Source organism: Acinonyx jubatus, chromosome C1 (assembly GCF_027475565.1).
Source record: "Acinonyx jubatus isolate Ajub_Pintada_27869175 chromosome C1, VMU_Ajub_asm_v1.0, whole genome shotgun sequence".
NCBI lineage: Eukaryota > Metazoa > Chordata > Mammalia > Carnivora > Felidae > Acinonyx > Acinonyx jubatus.
Window position 1 is genome coordinate 101,637,306 of NC_069381.1, and position 17,089 is coordinate 101,654,394.

General features: G+C 40.4%; 1 pseudogene; it reads left to right on the forward strand.

The window, feature by feature from the left end:
- Positions 1-772: 772 nt before the first annotated feature.
- LOC106985827 (olfactory receptor 1052-like) overlaps positions 773-17,089 on the forward strand; it is a 78,587-nt pseudogene continuing 62,270 nt past the window's right edge.

Below are 17,089 nucleotides of genomic sequence, written 5' to 3' on the forward strand. Positions count from 1 at the left end.
TGTCCATGATGCAAGACCACACTCACATAAGAGGAAAGGACCCATGTGGCCTCAGGGAAGATGCCATCTTTGGGCCTGCCTGCTCTCCCACCTTTAGAATGTACTGTTGTTTTAATAAAGTTGCTATCTGCTTTCACTTTGGGCACCGATCTCTAATTCTTTATTGCCTCGGTGCTAAGAGCCAAGACACAACGCTTTTTGTACTGACAATTTCAATATGCAATCGATACAAAGGATTATTAATGGGATAGTGTACATTCTTCTTTCATACTAAGACTTTGAAATCTGGGTTGATGGGGGGGTGGGAGGCAGGGGAGGGTGGGTGATGGGTATTGAGGAAGGCACCTTTTGGGATGAGCACTGGGTGTTGTAAGGAAACCAATCTGACAATAAATTTCATATATTGAAAAAAAAAAGACTTTGAAATCTGGTTATGTATTCCGCTTTCAACACATCTCAATTCAAATGGTGAATCTCCATTGGAAACACACGATCTGTATTTGGGTTTAATAAAATGTACAGTTGAAAAATAGATTCCCATAGCTACATTATTCGAAACATACGTAAAGTTTTCCAATAACTGAATCGCTTTTTAAAACTTCATTGAAATGAAATACATTGGACTTGCAGTTTCAGCCCCCAAAAAGAAAGAAAAGTAGGAGCTCAGAAATGGTGACTCTCATTCTTGCAATAAAATAAAAGCTAAACAAATCAGTGAAAGTCAGTGACTTCTCTCGGACCCATTAGAGTTGGAGTGGCAGTGCAAAGTGCCATGCCGAGATGTGGAGAGAGGCAAATACAGACAATCACATTTAAGCTCTACTTACCTGGAGCACAAGTCTCTGCAGCCAAAAAATTACGAGTCAAAGCTCCATTCATTCCCTTTGGTGGGAATAGCTCCACGTCTTTGGGAATCAGGAGCCAGTCTTTCCCACTATGGGACGACCCCCCTCTACTCCTTCAGACTCACCCTTGGGCTGTGTTCTTAAACGCTGGAACAAACTTGACTCCTAGGCCTGAGGAAAAACATCTCATCTTGTTTCCTGGCCTCAGTGCAAACTCCCAGATCAAGAGGTGTGGCCCTTCAATGGAACTCTTTTGTTATAATACTATTTTCCAGCTTGACCTCCTTTGCCAGAACTCCTCCAAATCATTGGAAGTCCTACATGTACAAGCCTTCATGGCATTGTCTCCAAACCCTGACCTCCACAAAAACCGTAGCTTGTGTCTTGCTCAGTTTAGTGGTCCTAAATCAGGACCCTGACCTAAGGGCCTCTTGCGGAATGTGTTTGGCCACTAACCAAGCTAATAGCCCCCCTCCCAACATATTAGATGACTCTCACTTTCCTCATCCTAACAGACCCAGGATACTCTTGTTGTATGTGGGGGCTACTCCCTCATTTATTTCCCAGGTTAATTGGGACCAACTGTTTCTGATTAGTCTACCTCAGGATGGGGACTTTAAGGAATATTCCAAGCAGCTGCCAAAGCTTCTTTTGTTTTGGGGAAGTTCCCGGTCTTCTCTGGCCTGACCTGGATTGCCTATTTTTACTTGTTGGTGAAAAAACACGGTGTCCGCTTATGTGTCTAAGCCAACCAACTTTAGAACCAGGAATCCTCTTTCTCTTCCTTCTGGGTTTTTATCGGCCTTCAGCCTTGCTGGTAGCACCTCACCTCTTCTTCCCCCCGCCCCCCTCTCTTCCTGTTTCTGCACCACCTTGGGTGCGGCCGGCATAACTGATTCCTATACCATCCTGGGTGCCCCCGGTGCCTTTGGCTCCTTCTTCTACCCTTGCTGTCAAGGAGTAAAGAGCACCCCCTAGACTTATACTACTTCAGATATCCCCACTGGTGCCCTAGGTAAAAATTGACAATGAGGAACAAATTGACCTTTAAGTGGACACAGGTGGAACATAATTCGGTATTTAAACTAATTTAAGTTTGTTGGTTTAAGTAAGATAGGCATGTCTCTAAAATTATCAGCATTATGGGGCTCCTGGGTCAGTTAAACATCTGATTTCAGATCAGGTAATGATCTCAAAATTCGTCAGATTGAGCCGCAATGGACTCTGTACTGACAGCACAGAGTCTGCTTGGGATACTCTCTCTGCCCCTCCCCCACTTGCAGTCTCTCTCTCTCTCTCTCTCTCTCTCTCTCTCTCTCTCTGTCTCTCTCAAAATAAATAAACATTAAAAAAATAAAATTGTTAAAATGATTAGTATTAAGTATGAAATGTTTATTCTACCTAGGTTTACTAAAGGTCAAATAAGCTTGTGTTATCCCTGTTGCAATTTGTTAGCAAAACAATCACTAAAATGATGGCTAATTTGGGGGCACCTGGGTGACTCAGTCAGTAAAGTGTCTGAGTCTTGATTTTGGCTCAGGTCATTATCTCACAGTTCATAAGTTCAAGCCTTGCATCAGGCTCTGTGCTGACAGCATGGATCCTGCTTGGGATTCTCTCTCTCTCCCTTTCTCTGCCCCTTCCCCACTTGTTTTCTCTCTCTCTCTCTCTCTTTCTTTCTCAAAAATAAATGATAAACATAAAAAATGATGAATAATTTTGTCTGTTTTTTTTTTTTTTTTGAGAAAGAGAGAGCGTAAGCAGGGGAGGGGCAGAGAGAGAGGGAGACACAGAATCTGAAGCAGGCTCCAGGCTCTGAGCTGTCAGCACAGAGCCCGACGCGGGGCTCGAACTCACAGACCCAGACCGTCAGTTCATGACCTGAGCCAAAGTTGGATGTTTAACTGACTGAACCACCCAGGCACCCCTCAAAGTCTTTGTTAACCTGAAACTTGAAAGTGTTTTTGGATGATAAATTGGATTTAATTCATTGGATATTTAAGTCTTTTCCAAATAAAATACTGAAGGATTGATCACTAAACATAAGGTTTATCTGCTTTTGACTTCCTATAGCAGAAAAACTAAAGGTATTTAGGGTCTGTTGTGTTTAATTGATTCACAAATTTGCCCTCTAAAGAATTCTGATGTAACAGGTCACAATTGGTTACTACTTAGTTTCCACTGGAGACTAAGTTTTCTAAGAGCTAAAATTCTGCTAAATGCAACTAAGAGTGATGGAAATAAGGGAAGCAACTCTGTATGTAGAAAAGCAGGAGATGTGTAAAAAAGATCTAAGGAATGGGAATACGTTTTTGTTAAAGGAAAAAGAAAATAAATTTGTCCTAAAATGAGACTAGTTGTTGGGAGAAAAAATGGCTTGGGACAAAATCTGCATGCAAAAGAAAGTTGTGGAAGGTTTGTGAAGGGAAATCTTTGGAAAGGATTTTTTTGTGTGTGGTGAAGATGGGCTAAGATTGAAATGAATGGATTTTAAAAATACACTGGTATAAGATTGAAATTCTGCTTTTTCTCTGATGAACAGACCAAGTTTTCTTGGATTGTTTGTTTGCTCTTGATAAGAAAATGTAAACAAAGTTTTTTTTTTCCTTTTATCTGCCTAGAAAACCAAAGTTTTGTCTTTATCAGCTCTTTGATGATCTGTAATCCTATTTAGGCATGTGCTTTTAGACTTTCTAGGGTTTTAGGAGTACCTGGGTGGCTCAGTTAATGGTCTGACTCTTGGTTTCAGCTCAGGTCATGATCTCACGGTTCATGGTTCATGGGATCGAGCCCTGTGTTGGGCTGTGTGCTGACAGTGCAGAGCCTGCTTGGGATTCTCTCTTTCCCTCTATCTCTACCCCTCCCCCATGCCCTCTCTCTTTCTCTCAAAAGAAATAAATAAACTTAAAAAAAAACTTTCTAGGGTTTTAACAAATTTGCCCAATATTTGAATTGTAAATGAAGTCTCTTGGACTAATTAGGCTTGTTTATTTGGTATGTTATGTTCTGGTATAAAGTCTTCACTTCATATTCTGATTATTGAAGTGTTGTGTGCAAAGAATTAACTGAATTTCCTTGTCAATTGCATCACAATGAACTCTTATATCAGATCTATAACAATGTCCATTTCTGAGGGTTTGTTTTGCCTTTTATAATTGTTTTGATGCTCTTGAGAAACGTGTTTAATCTTCGAGGAGATTCATAAGAAGGACTTTTGTTTGTGACAAATATGGTATTTGATATCTTTAAGATCATGAAACTGAGATGGGTAAGAATTTTCAGAAATAAAAAGCTACATTCAAACTAAATAAGAGTTAGTAAATGGGACTAAATGAGTTGAGGAAGATGATTATAGTTTTGTGACTCTTGTTTGAAACATTGCTGCTTCTCTAGTGTTTGCTCTTTCAGATTAAGGAAACTTTCTCTTAAGATATCTAGGATTTCAAGAAATGTGATAAACTATTCATTTGTAATAAATTGAAGTATTGAACTTTTCTCTGTCGCCTGAACTCTCTGAAATTCAAAAAATCTCAGTAAGTATTTTTTTCTTCCATGGTAAGTATAATCATTTGTGTGAGTTCAATAAGAATCTATTCTCCTTCAAACAATCCTAAAATTTGTATGGAACCACAAAAGACCCCGAATACACAAAGTGATGTTGAAAAAGAAAACCAAAGTGGGAGGCATCATAATCACAGACTTTAGCTTCTACTACAAAGCTGTAATCATCAAGACAGTATGGTATTGGCACAAAAACAGACACATAGACCAATGGAATAGAATAGAGAACCCAGAAATGGACCCATAAATGTGTGGCCAACTAATCTTTGACAAAGCAGGAAAGAATATCCAATGGAAAAAGACAGTCTCTAACAAATGGTGCTGGGAGAACTGGACAGCAACAGGCAGAATAATGAAATTACACCATACACAAAAATAAACTCAAAATGAATGAAAGACCTAAATGTGAGCCAGGAAGCCATCAAAATCCTCAAGGAGAAAGCAGGCAACAACCTCTTTGACCTCCGCTGCAGCAATTTCTTGCTTGTCACATCTCCAAAGGCAAGGGAATTAAAAGTAAAAATGAACTATTGGGACCTCATCAAGATAAAAAGCTTCTGCACTGCAAAGGAAGCAATCAAGAACACTAAAAGGCAACTGACAAATGGGAGAAGATATTTGCAAATGACATATTGGATAAAGGGTCAATATCCAAAATCTGTAAGGAACTCACCAAACTCAACACCTGAAAAACAAATAATCCAGTGAAGAAATGGGCAGAAGACATGTCTTTCCAAGAAGACATCCAGATGGCCAACCGACACATGAAAAAATGCTCAACCTCACTCATCATCAGGGAAATACAAATCAAAACCACACTGAAATACCACCTCACACCTGTCAGAGTGGCTAGAATTAATAATTCAGGAAACAACCAATGCTGGTGAGGATGTGGAGAAACAGGAACCCTCTTGCACTGTTGGTGGGAATTTAAACTGGTGCAACCACTCTGGAAAACAGTGTGGGGGGGGGTCCTCAAAAAATTAAAAATAGAACTACCCTACAATCCAGCAATTGCACTACTAGGTATTTATCCAAAGGATACAGGAGTGCTGTTTCCACAGGATACATGCACCCCAATTTTTCTTGCAGTGCTACTGACAATAGCCAAAGTATGGAAAGAGGCCAAATGTCCATCAACTGGAATGGATAAAGAAGATGTGGTTTATATATACAATGGAATATTACTTGGTGATCAAAAAGAATGAAATCTTGCCATTTGCAACAATGTGGATGGAACTAGAGTGTATTATGCTAAATGAAATAAGTCAGAGAAAGACAAATATCATGACTTCACTCATGTGTGGAATTTAAGATACAAAACAGATGAACATAAAGGAATGGAAGCAAAAGTAATATAAAAACAGAAAGGGAGATAAACATAAGAGACTCTTAAATATAGAGAACAAACTGAGGGCTCCTGGAGGGGCACTGGTTGGGGGGATGGGCTAAATGGGCAAAGGGCATTAAGGAGGACACTTGTTGGCATGAGCACTGGGTGTTATATGTAAGTGATAAATCACTAAATTCTATTCCTGAAATCATTATTACACTATAGAAACAAAAAAGGAATTGAGGTTGACTTTATGAAACATGAAGTCAATAAAGCTCTTTGGAAATGTTGGCCTGACATATTGCTTACAGAATTCCCAGCAGCCTCACCAGGTGAGTAAAGAAGGTCACTTCCTGGCAGGTATAGGAACCTCAGGATATTTTGGGGCCTCGAGAAGAGGAATTCGCCCGATCTACAGATATAACAGGCATATCTGATGGCAAGTATTTGTTTGGATTCTGGCCTAGAAAGGCTACTAAAAGTTCAATCAAGGGGCACCCGGGTGGCTCAGTCAGTTAAGCATCTGATTCTTGATTTCAGCTCAGGTCATGATCTCAAGGTTCATGGGACTGAGCCCTGCATTGGGCTCTGTGTTGACAGGGAGGAGCCTGCTTTGGATTTTCTCTCTCTCTCTGCCCCTCCCTCACATGTGCTCATTCTCTCTCTCTCTCTCTCTCTCTTTCTCTCTCCAAATAAATAAATAAACATTAAAAAATAAAAGTTCCATCAATATTTCTTATAAAAGTTCCAGCAAAGCAGATTTTAAAAGGTCTATATGATCAATCACTATTCTTGCTAGCTTATGTAAATAATTAGGCCAAGTTTGTTAAATATTGAACTTGTTTTTCATAAGAATTTGTCTTGATTTGGCTATCTCTGGAAATAAAGGTGATTTTAGAGAGAAAAATTATGTTTCAATAACACACCTTTGTGGATGTTAAAGTCTAGTTCTGATTGTCTTTGAATGTTTATTGTGTGCCTACGCTACACAACTTGTGGTAAACTTCAGAAAAATTGCCACAATAGCTCGTGTATAGACGGTTTTCATGTTTGTTATTCTGTGGAGATAGATAACATGACCTCTTGGGTATATGATTATTTGAACAGCTGGGAAATGAGATGGACTCCCCACCAATTGTATAATTCAACTAGCACTTGACCAATTCTGTGGCTGGAATGACACAATTGCTCTTTAAAAGCCAAAGTGTACCCCCCTCCATGGAGTTAACTATGTACTTATGAAGATAATGGATGGCCCCACTTTCCTTATGATTGGATTGGATGATGCACTTAGTGATACCCACATTCCCAGACAAGTCGTCTTCTGTTTGCCAGTGATTCCTCATAATTAGGATATTGTTAAGGCTAAACATCAAAAGGGGATTCTTTTGTTCCCCCAAATTTTATTTAAATTCTAGTTAGTTAACATATAGTCTAATATTGGTTTCAGGAGTAGAATTTAGTGATTCACCACTTACCTATAATACCCAGTGTTCATCATAACCAGTGCCCTCCTTAATACCCATCATCAATTTAGCCAACCCCCACCCACCTCCCTCCATTAAACCTCAGTTTATTCTATATAGGTAAGAGTCTCTTACGGTTTGCTTCCCTTTTTTTTCCCTCACTTCCCATATGTTCATCTATTTTGTTTCCTAAATTCCACACATGAATGAAATTACGTGGTGTTTGTCATTCTCTGACTGACTTGTTATGCTTAGTATAATGTACTCTAGCTTCATCCATGTTGTAGCAAATGGCAAGATTTCATTCTTTTTGATGGCTGAGTAATATTCCATTGTGTATATATACCACATCTTCTTTATCTATTCATTAGTCAATGGACACTTGGGCTCAAAGAGGGATTTTTGATGGTTTTATCCCTTAGCCATTACTTGTCCTAGAAGCCACCTCTATTGATGTAAAATTACAAATAGAATCTTTAGCAAGCATACAGGAGTCACCTTTAATCAAACCCAACTTGTAGTCACCCACAAATTTAAAAGGTAACCCTCTAAAATCAAATGGCCCTTGACTGCAGCTCAAGGAATAAAACTATGCTTTATTAAAACAGAATGTTATGTATATACTCCAGATACCCACAAAAATGTGACAGGGTTACTAAAAGACTTAAATACTCAAATTGGTGCTTTAAAGGACTCCTCCCTTTCCTTTAGTGATTGGTTAAACTCCAGGACTGGAGGAGGATTTTTGTCAACTATCAAGGGACTCTTATTTGGGCTTCTTTTTCTTTTTGTTATTCTGGTTATGTTTTCCTGTTTTCTCCCACGTATCTCCACCTGGTGGCGAGATTCCTTCACTGCCATATCTTCAAGCCGACGGATGATCCTTTCTACCTGGAAAATTCATACGTGTGGTCTACCTTGGATTCAGCTGCCTCTGCCTTTTCTAATTCCTCCATATAAGTTCCCCCACTGACCAATTTTGATCCATAGGGAGGGACATCCTACACCACTATTCAGCAAGAAGTTACAGAAGGACAGACCTTCTACTCTCAGCAACCTTCAAGATTTAAGGGTCAAAATTGTTCAGGCTTCTTTTAGGCAACAGGCTTGAACAGTGGAAACTTGAGCAAGGGGAAAGGGCCCACAGCAACCACTTGGCTGAATACAGACAGGCCCGTCAGGTGACTCACCTCAAAACATCCACAGGCCCTGACTGACCAATGGGTTACTTACAGCCAGGCACAGGTACCAAAAAGGGGAGAATTCCATACATCCCCATACTTCCTCACCTTCCCCTTCAAATACCTACTGCCTCATTGTAGACAGTCTCTCCTCTGCTATCCTGCCTGTGGCTCCTTTCCGGTGTATTCAATAAGCTTCTATCACCTTTGTTTTGTCTCAGGTGAATCCTTTCACTGCACCACATTTGGGGGGGTCCCCATCTGATCTAAGGGACACACACTAAATGGTTATTTTGATGAATTGGTGGAGGCTGGGTGTGATTTAGTAGGAGAAGCAGAAACTCCTGGGGCCGCAGTCTTAAAGGTGCCTCTCCACTTTTCCGTGGGTCACAATCCTCCAAAAACTCCACCAGGTTTTCATAATGAAGAGCCTAAGAAAAAATGTCCTCAACGCTCTGGCAGGGGGAAGGGAGAAGTAGCCATTGGAATGTGCCCTGAGCATTTACTATAATAAAGGTCTAGGGGCACCTGGGTGGCTCAGTCAGCTGGGCGCCTGAACTTCAGCTCAGGTCATGATCTTGTGGTTTGTGAGTTCGAGTCCTGCGTCTGGCTCTGTACTGACTGCTCGGAGCCTGGAGCCTGCTTTGGATTCTGTGTCCCCCTCTTTCTCTGCTCCTCCCCTGCTCATGCTCTGCCTCTCTCTGTCTCTCAAAAATAAATAAATGTTAAAAAAAATTAAAAAAAAAAAGGTCTACTCTCCCAGGACATTTTATCAAAGGACAATTACCCAACTCCAGCCATCTTTAGCCTTCCTCCACCACCTATACAGAAGCTAAAAAGCAGTTGTTGGCATTACAGTCTAGAAACACTGGTCCACTAAAAGGCTGAGATTTAATCACAAGTTTATAGAATGTTTCTCCTCCTCTGCACTTTGCCATCACATTAATAGAGCTTCAGAATAATAACAGTAGATTATAGTTGAAAGAGCTACAAGGTAGAGTCAATATTTAAGGAGGAGACAAAAACAAGGACAGTGGAATCTGAACCTTCTGGCACCTGTAACTACAGCAAACATGAAGCGGCCCAAATCCTAGCTGGAATAACATAAAACGTCACACTAAAGGCCTTTTACTTCAGTTCCTATACCCATCCATAGGTCTGGCTTTCAACAAAAATTAGAAAGCACACTAAAACACACGCAAGCACACACATACACACACAATTAAAAACAGTCTGAAAAGACAAAGCATGTCTCATAACTAGACTCAGGTATGACACAGATTTTGGAATTGTCAAACAGGGAATTTATTTGTTTTAGGGAGAGATCAAGAGCGAGCAGGGGAGGGGCAGAGAGAGAGAGAGACAGAATCTCGAGCAGGACCCACAGGGTCAGCGCAGAGCCCGATGGGAGGCTTGAACTCACAAACTGTGAGATCAAGACCTGAGCGGAAATTAAGAGTCAGACGTTTAACCGACTGAGCCACCCAGGCACCCCTCCAATACTTCTAACTGTTTAACTACTCTCAGTTAACTATTCTTATCATCTTTGGGAAGCGGGGATTATTACTTGTATTTTACGTTTTGAGAAAACTGTTAAGATAAGGGCCTCCAGTACACCGTAGACAAGAAATCCAGCACTCTCCCACATGGCCTGTACTTAGTCTATGAATCTCCACCACTCAGTCCCCATGCATTTGTTAGTACCCACTTCCTTGTCCTCTGCCAATCCCATGGTGGTTTTGTAGGAAAATGGAGCATCATTTCCTGAGGCTATGAACTGTGCATCTTTCTTTGGCTTTAAAATATCAGGAAAAAAACCCCAAAACACCAGGCATGTAACAATAGCGATCCAGCAAGCTACGGAAAGGAGATTGCACCTACAGAAATCTCGGGCGACTCTGTCTTTTCCTTCTTCTCTCTTGGTCCTGCTCAGAGTTGTCTCGTTGGCAGGCAGCCGCCTGTGAAATGTGCACATTTCAAAGCAAATGGCTCCAGGAGCTCATAATTGCTGCCAAACGTGTGTGGATTTTAATAGCCCATTTTCATTAGCCTTGTGTGAAATCACCTGTCTCTGTGTTGTTACCCAACTTAATTGTCAATTATGGTGATTAAGCTTGGCTTTCACTACCATCGCTGGTAATCATTAGTATTATCTCTGAGGCTGAACGGAGGGGGAAAAAAATCATGCCAGAAAAAGTAATTTTGTAGGTGAAGGCAAGTATTTTGGTGTCAGTGAAAGAGGTAGCGTTTTTCTTCATTCAGGCCGAACCAAACCTGAACCTAGCTGTCATTTCCAATCTGCCTTTAGATGTCTTGGGACAAATCACCTCTCATCTGTCACTTGGTTTCCTGTCATCAAGGAGGGGTTCCTGATACCCACCTCCTTCCAGTTCTCCAGAGGTGTGCCCCATGGCTAATTGGGAAACTCGCTAAGATAATACCTTTAAGATGCTTTCAGCAATGTTGATGATTCTAAGTAGAACAGGTGAACTGAAACATTTTGGGTGTGGCCCAGAAAGTGGGGCCAGTGAGATGCATGAGATTTTGATTGCTGATTTTTTCTACTTTCCTCAGCCCTGTTAAGTTTCAAACACCTTGCCTTGGCTTCCTATATTAGAATCACCTAATTGTCTTAACTAATCATTTACTTTTTCCTGGAGTTTGGAATGAACAATAACAAAAATCAAGTAAATCGTCATTTTTTTTCTCCTCCTCCCTTACACATTTCAATTTAGTAAAATACCCAAGCCCATCTCTGTTAGGCTTTTATGGGATTTCAGGACATGATAAAATAATGAAAGACATTAACAAAATGATATTAGATGTCATCTCTAGTATTTGAATGCCATGTGTGTCCCCAAGCTTTCTAAGACTCTTAAGATTTGATGGTTTCCTTGATCTTTCCAACACACTTTGAGAAAATGAAGAGATTTTTTATTCTAATTTAATGGGAAGAAAGAAATTAAGTCATTCAAGCTTAAGGGATATAGAGAGTGAATTAGTAACTGCTGCCTTGTGGGATAGAGAGGGAACAATCCCACACCATCCTTAATAAAAACACCCAAGTCCATAACATAGCAAAGACCCTCTGGCAAGTCAAAACTGAGGCTGTGAAGAATTATAATGGAACCAGTTTTCTGAATAGTTTGCCTTCTCTTCCAATTTTCCCATTCTCATTTACTGTTGTTTTGAGTTTTTTTAAAGCTCTGATTACAACAAATACTTATGATTATCACTTTTTAAACCCTCTGTACTCAAAATTACTGTCAGAGTGTCTTCTTAAGCTTCATGGCCACCTTCCCATACACAGTAGAGGACTGGAATCTGAACTGTTATGGGATTTTCTAATTTCTATGAATATGTGTTTCTCTTGGGATACGAAGTGATATATATATGTATATGTTTTTAAATTGATATATTGGGATATATCAATTATATCAATATATAAATTGATATATTGGGATATGAAGTGATATATATATGTATATGTTTTTAAATCTTGGGATATGAAGTGATATATATGTATATGTTTTTAAATTTTATTTTAGTTTTGAGAGAAAGACAGCATGAGCGGGAGAGGGGCAGAGAGAGAGGGAGACACAGAATCTGAAGCAGGCTCCAGGCTCTGGGCTGTCAGCACAGAGCCTGACACAGGGCTCGAGCTCACAAACCATGAGGTCATGACCTGAGCTGAAGCCAGACACTTAACCGACTAGCCACCCAGGTGCTCCTGAAGTGATATTTTTATTTTCCCAAAAAAGAGACTATAATGTAAAATATCTAGGAGGGGCACCTGGGTGGCTCAGTCAGTTGAGTGTCTGACTTCGTCTCAGGTCATGATCTTGCAGTTCGTTGGTTCGAGCCCCGTGTCGGGCTCTGTGATGACAGCTCAGAGCCTGGACCCTGCTGCAAATTCAGTGTCTCCCTCTCTCTTTTTGCCCCTCCCCTGTTCACGCACACACACTCTCTCAAAAATAAATAAATTAAAAGAAAAAGGAAAACAATACCACCTAGGAATAAAGGAGGAGGACAAAGTACAGCTCAAATATTTTCTCTTCTATGAAGCTTTGCCAGCCTTTCCTCTCCCAAGTATCCAGGACAAAATACATCACCCCCTTTCCTATGTTCCCATGTTTCCTATGTTTCCTACTTTGTCCAAATGGGTTAAAGTATGACCACATCTTATTACAGTTTTTTGTTGTTTGACCCAAACTTGATGTCTTCAAGTTTTGGTCAAGAGAGAGCTTCTTTTTCAGCTATTCTGTAAGTAAGGATAAGGGTGATGAAGGAGAGAGAAAATTCAAACACCCAAGAACTGTGAAGGATCCGTCCCTGATAGGGAACTTACAGGGTGCCTCACAGTGAACTGATTCAAAAGAGAATAAACTGCTTTGATAACCTGGTTGTGCTGTGAAGGCTGAGTGGTTTCTTTATTGGACAGCATTCCCCACATTCATGGAGATCCCATGTAGGCTTGTGAATGCTTGTGCTTTGTGATAGAAATGCCTCTGGAGGAGAGTAAGTCTAATTCAATACTTTCTTGTTTTCCCTTACAGTGTATGTATCTCCTGTTAGGATAAATTATGTATTGAACTCATTCTTCCCCATCACCTAGCACAGTGACTGGCCCAAAGAAGACAGTAACAAATGTTTGCTAAATAGGCTCAAAGTATTGTATTCCATCCCTATAACTCTATAAGTCAATTGTGAAATTATAAGTAAGGGAGAAACAATGTAAGATACTAATTTTCTTCCTTCAAAGTTTGCAACCTTACTGGATATTCAAGGCAATGAATGAAACAAGGCATAATGATACTTGATATTAGGATCTCAAATTCCAGCTGACCTCTCTCTACCTCTATTTTTTTCATAGAACCTATAACTTCTCTCAAGAGGCTGGCAGGACAAGAGATTGCTGTTTCTAGACCTCCTTTAGCTTCTCTTTTGTGCCATGGAATCTGTTTCTTTCTGGCTATTTAAATTTAGAGCTGCCTTTAAGATTTCAGCCCCCAGTACCAAGTGCTCCCAGTGTATCCCTGCAGAAGTTCCCTGATTCAGCCATCTCTGCCAGTTGGGGTTTCTGAGGAAATGAACCAAAGCCGGCAGTGGTTGCCATGGTGATCAAGTCTCTATGGCATGAAGTCAGGGGAGCATCCATTTGAAGGAATGGGGGAGCCATATTCTAGTAGAATGGCCACCCGCTAAGAATGAAGTGGTCCTGAAAAAGGAGTGGGGTTGGGATTGGGGTTGGGGGTCTCTTAAGGAATGTGGAGAAAATTGGAATGGGTACAAGGAGGGGTGTATCAGGGAGTCAAAAAGCAGTGAGTAAAGTAATTGTCTGAAAAGCAGTGAGAGTCCAACCCATGTGAGATTGGATGTATCAGAGTGGACCCTGGGATTATGGCTTTGTGGTTACTCACAGAAACTTTGAGCAGCCTGGGCATGGCAGACATAAGGAATAAACAGACATAAGGAATAACCCAGAGTTGGGTATTGGCAAAAAAGATACACAAAATATGTCTAGATCAAACACACCTGTGAAACATAAACACACTTCAGATTACTAAGAGCTACACTGTCAGAAGTTTTTGCTTGAATAGTTTGCCACAGAATGAAAAGACTTAAGTGTGCTGGAAAGCAAAACCTTTTATTATTGTAGTAATAATCCCTAAACCACAGGGTTATTATGAAATAAACTTTAAAATTTATTAGTAGGTGCTAACAGATCACCTATTATATACCTTATGTTCTGTAAATTCTTGTCTAGATATTTAAAAAGTTATTCTCTCATTCCAGTTTATGTCCAATCTTAAGCCATACACTGGCAACATTTCTTCAAAGAGATCATAGCCCTTAAAAAGATGTGATGAACTCACCAAATAGTCCCACAAGGTAACTGAGAAACAGGCCTTATTAACCTCGTGATATAAAATAGCAATGTTGACCTCTGGGAGACAGTCAAAGCCCCTCTTGGCTTCTCTGTGATTTGGGATCCAGGAAAACTCTCCCCTCTAACAAGGAGTCGAGATTTGGATTGGCCAGTTGCCAGCAGGTGAAGCTCTTGAAGAGAGCAGACTCAGCATACACACATGTGGTATTTCCTCTTCTCTCCTTTCGCTTCCTTCCTGGGTAGTGCCCGCCATCTTTCTTCCTCCTCTCCCACACCAATGCCGGATCTAGTGCTCAGGATTGAGAACCCAAGGCAGGCAGCATCAGAGGCCAAGTCCGTGAGTCTATGTGGAAACTACAGCAGAGACTTGTCTTTTCCTTGTTGTCCATTATGGGTGCCAGATCTGGGATTGAGGATTGGGTTTGTGGAAGGTCCAAAGAACAGGCCCCACAGATTACTTTCTTTCCAGGCCATTCAAGTCAACTTAACATAGAGAAAGGACTTCTCTCAGCCCAGGCCACTGGAATTTGGGAATGAATCTATAGATACTGCACAGTGTTTCTTTACCTTTACTTGGTTTACTTTGTCCTTTGTCTATAAATATTAGAATCTTTTCAATGGAGGGGTCATGGGGGCAGGAGCGGGGTTTGATCATCCCTGAAACTCCTGAATAAAATACCATTTTAATACAATATCAATGTCACTCTTTAAGAGGATCTCCATTCTATCATGTGCCAACACCTGGTCCATTATTCATCCTATGTCTTGAATCTCAATTCTTTCATCAATAAATGAAGCGGCAAAGATGTAAATTGACTTTAATCTCAGCTATGGAAGGGAGTACTTATCTTCTTGTCTGTCTTTTTGTCTCCAGGTTGGTAAGTAATTTGAAGGCAAGAATCACATTCTGTTTATTTTTTATGCTTCAAAGCTCTGGTTTAGTGCCTTTTGCACAGTAGCTTTCTAATACCTAGTTTGTTGTACCTGAATAAGAACTTCTCTAAGTTGGAAGGTATCTGAGAGGTCACAGGACTCAATCCCACAGCCAGGGATGAATCTCCTCTCAAACCTCCGGGGCAAGAGGTATTCAGCCTCTCCATGGATGCTGCCAGGGATGGGGAGCCTGCGGTCTCACTCATCGGCCCATCCTGTTGTTGGACAGCTCTCACTGCTGGAAAGTGCTTCCTTCTCTTGTGTTGAAATTTATCTCGCTGTGAGGTTCACCCATTGCGCCTTTTGCTCGACTCAGAAGCACGCATAGTCTGTTCCCAGATTCATCTCATAGCTCTTCAAGTATTCAAAGCAGCTTCCAGGTCATCTGGGTTTGAATATCCTCCATTCTTTTATATGTTCTTCAGAGGAAAGGTCTTTCGAGATCCTGTATTTCTCCTTTGGGCCTGGTTGGTCAAAATTTCTCATAAATTGTAGAGCCTGGAATGAACCCCACATAACAGTGAGGTAAAAGCAGCAGAGAATCCAGTGGACAAGTCTTCCACTCATGTAGGTATGAACACTTAGCTTTGCTGGCAGTGGTTCCCTGGGCTCCTGTTTAACTTACAGCCAGTGAAAACACATGCTTCATCTCATACAAACTGCTGTGGAGTCCACTCTTACCTATTCTAAAATTGTGTAGCTGGGCTTGGAGTCTGGGTAAATGGCTTTATATTAATCCCTATTAATTGACTGTCCCTATGGATCAAGCCTATTGAGATGTTTTTAAACCCTGGTTCCATTAGGACTATTGTTCCCTTCCTCAAGTGTTGATGTGAAGATTATCTGAAATAATGCATGCAAAGCACTTAGAATACCCTGCACATAGTAGGTCATATTACGAACTACTTCATGTAATATGAAGTAGGTCATATTATGAACTACTTAATTGTAGTTCATATTATTGAAACCAACTTACTGATAGGTTGAACCGGATAAATTCTAAGTTTTCCACCAGTTGTGGCAATTCTGGGATTTTATTTATTTATTTTTTAGGATAAACATGTAATTTGGAACTCAGTTTAATACTCAGTATAACATTTTTGTTTCATGTTTTTGTACCCTGCCTCTAACCTAAAAAGAGAAGTAACAGTTCAAAGGCAAACCATTCCTTTTCCCACCTCCACAAATGGCTGAGCCAAATGAAGTAAACAGTAAGGTCATCAGATGAATAAGTGTCACCAGCAGTAAATTCTTTACTAAGGGAAAAGACAGAAAATACACAGAAGCATTCATCAAGAATGATTAAGAAGCAGCAGGTTCAATGCTGGGAGTGAAATTGGACAATATAAATAAAACATGATGCCAAAAGAGTCATATTTGTATTTAATGCAAATTTGAGTCAAAAACAAAATAAGTGGATATATGTAAGTATATAAAATGAGTTAAGTATAGCTTTTGTGAGTGAAACTCAACTTTGAGCTGGTTGCATTATTAGGGCCCTGAAAGTTGCCCTCCTGTCAGTAGTGCCAAATTTCTCAAAATGTGACTCTAGGCCTTTGTATATATAAGAGAATCACCTGAGGTCCTTGTTTAAAATGAAGATTTCTAGATATTGTCCCAAACCACTGAACTGAAATTGCTAGAGACTGGCCTGGGAATTTGAATTTTAACAGATTTTCCAGTTGATTATGGTATGCACAAAAGACTGAAAACCTCTGCAGTATAGCAAGTGCCCAGAGGCCAAAGACTACCCCTGCAAGGAGGATAGAGAGGGAACTTGACCACACCTACCTTCACACACATCTACTATAGGCCTTAACTCACCCCCTTGGAGGATATATACTTTGAGAGTCCCATTCATTCTGGACCATACAGGACAC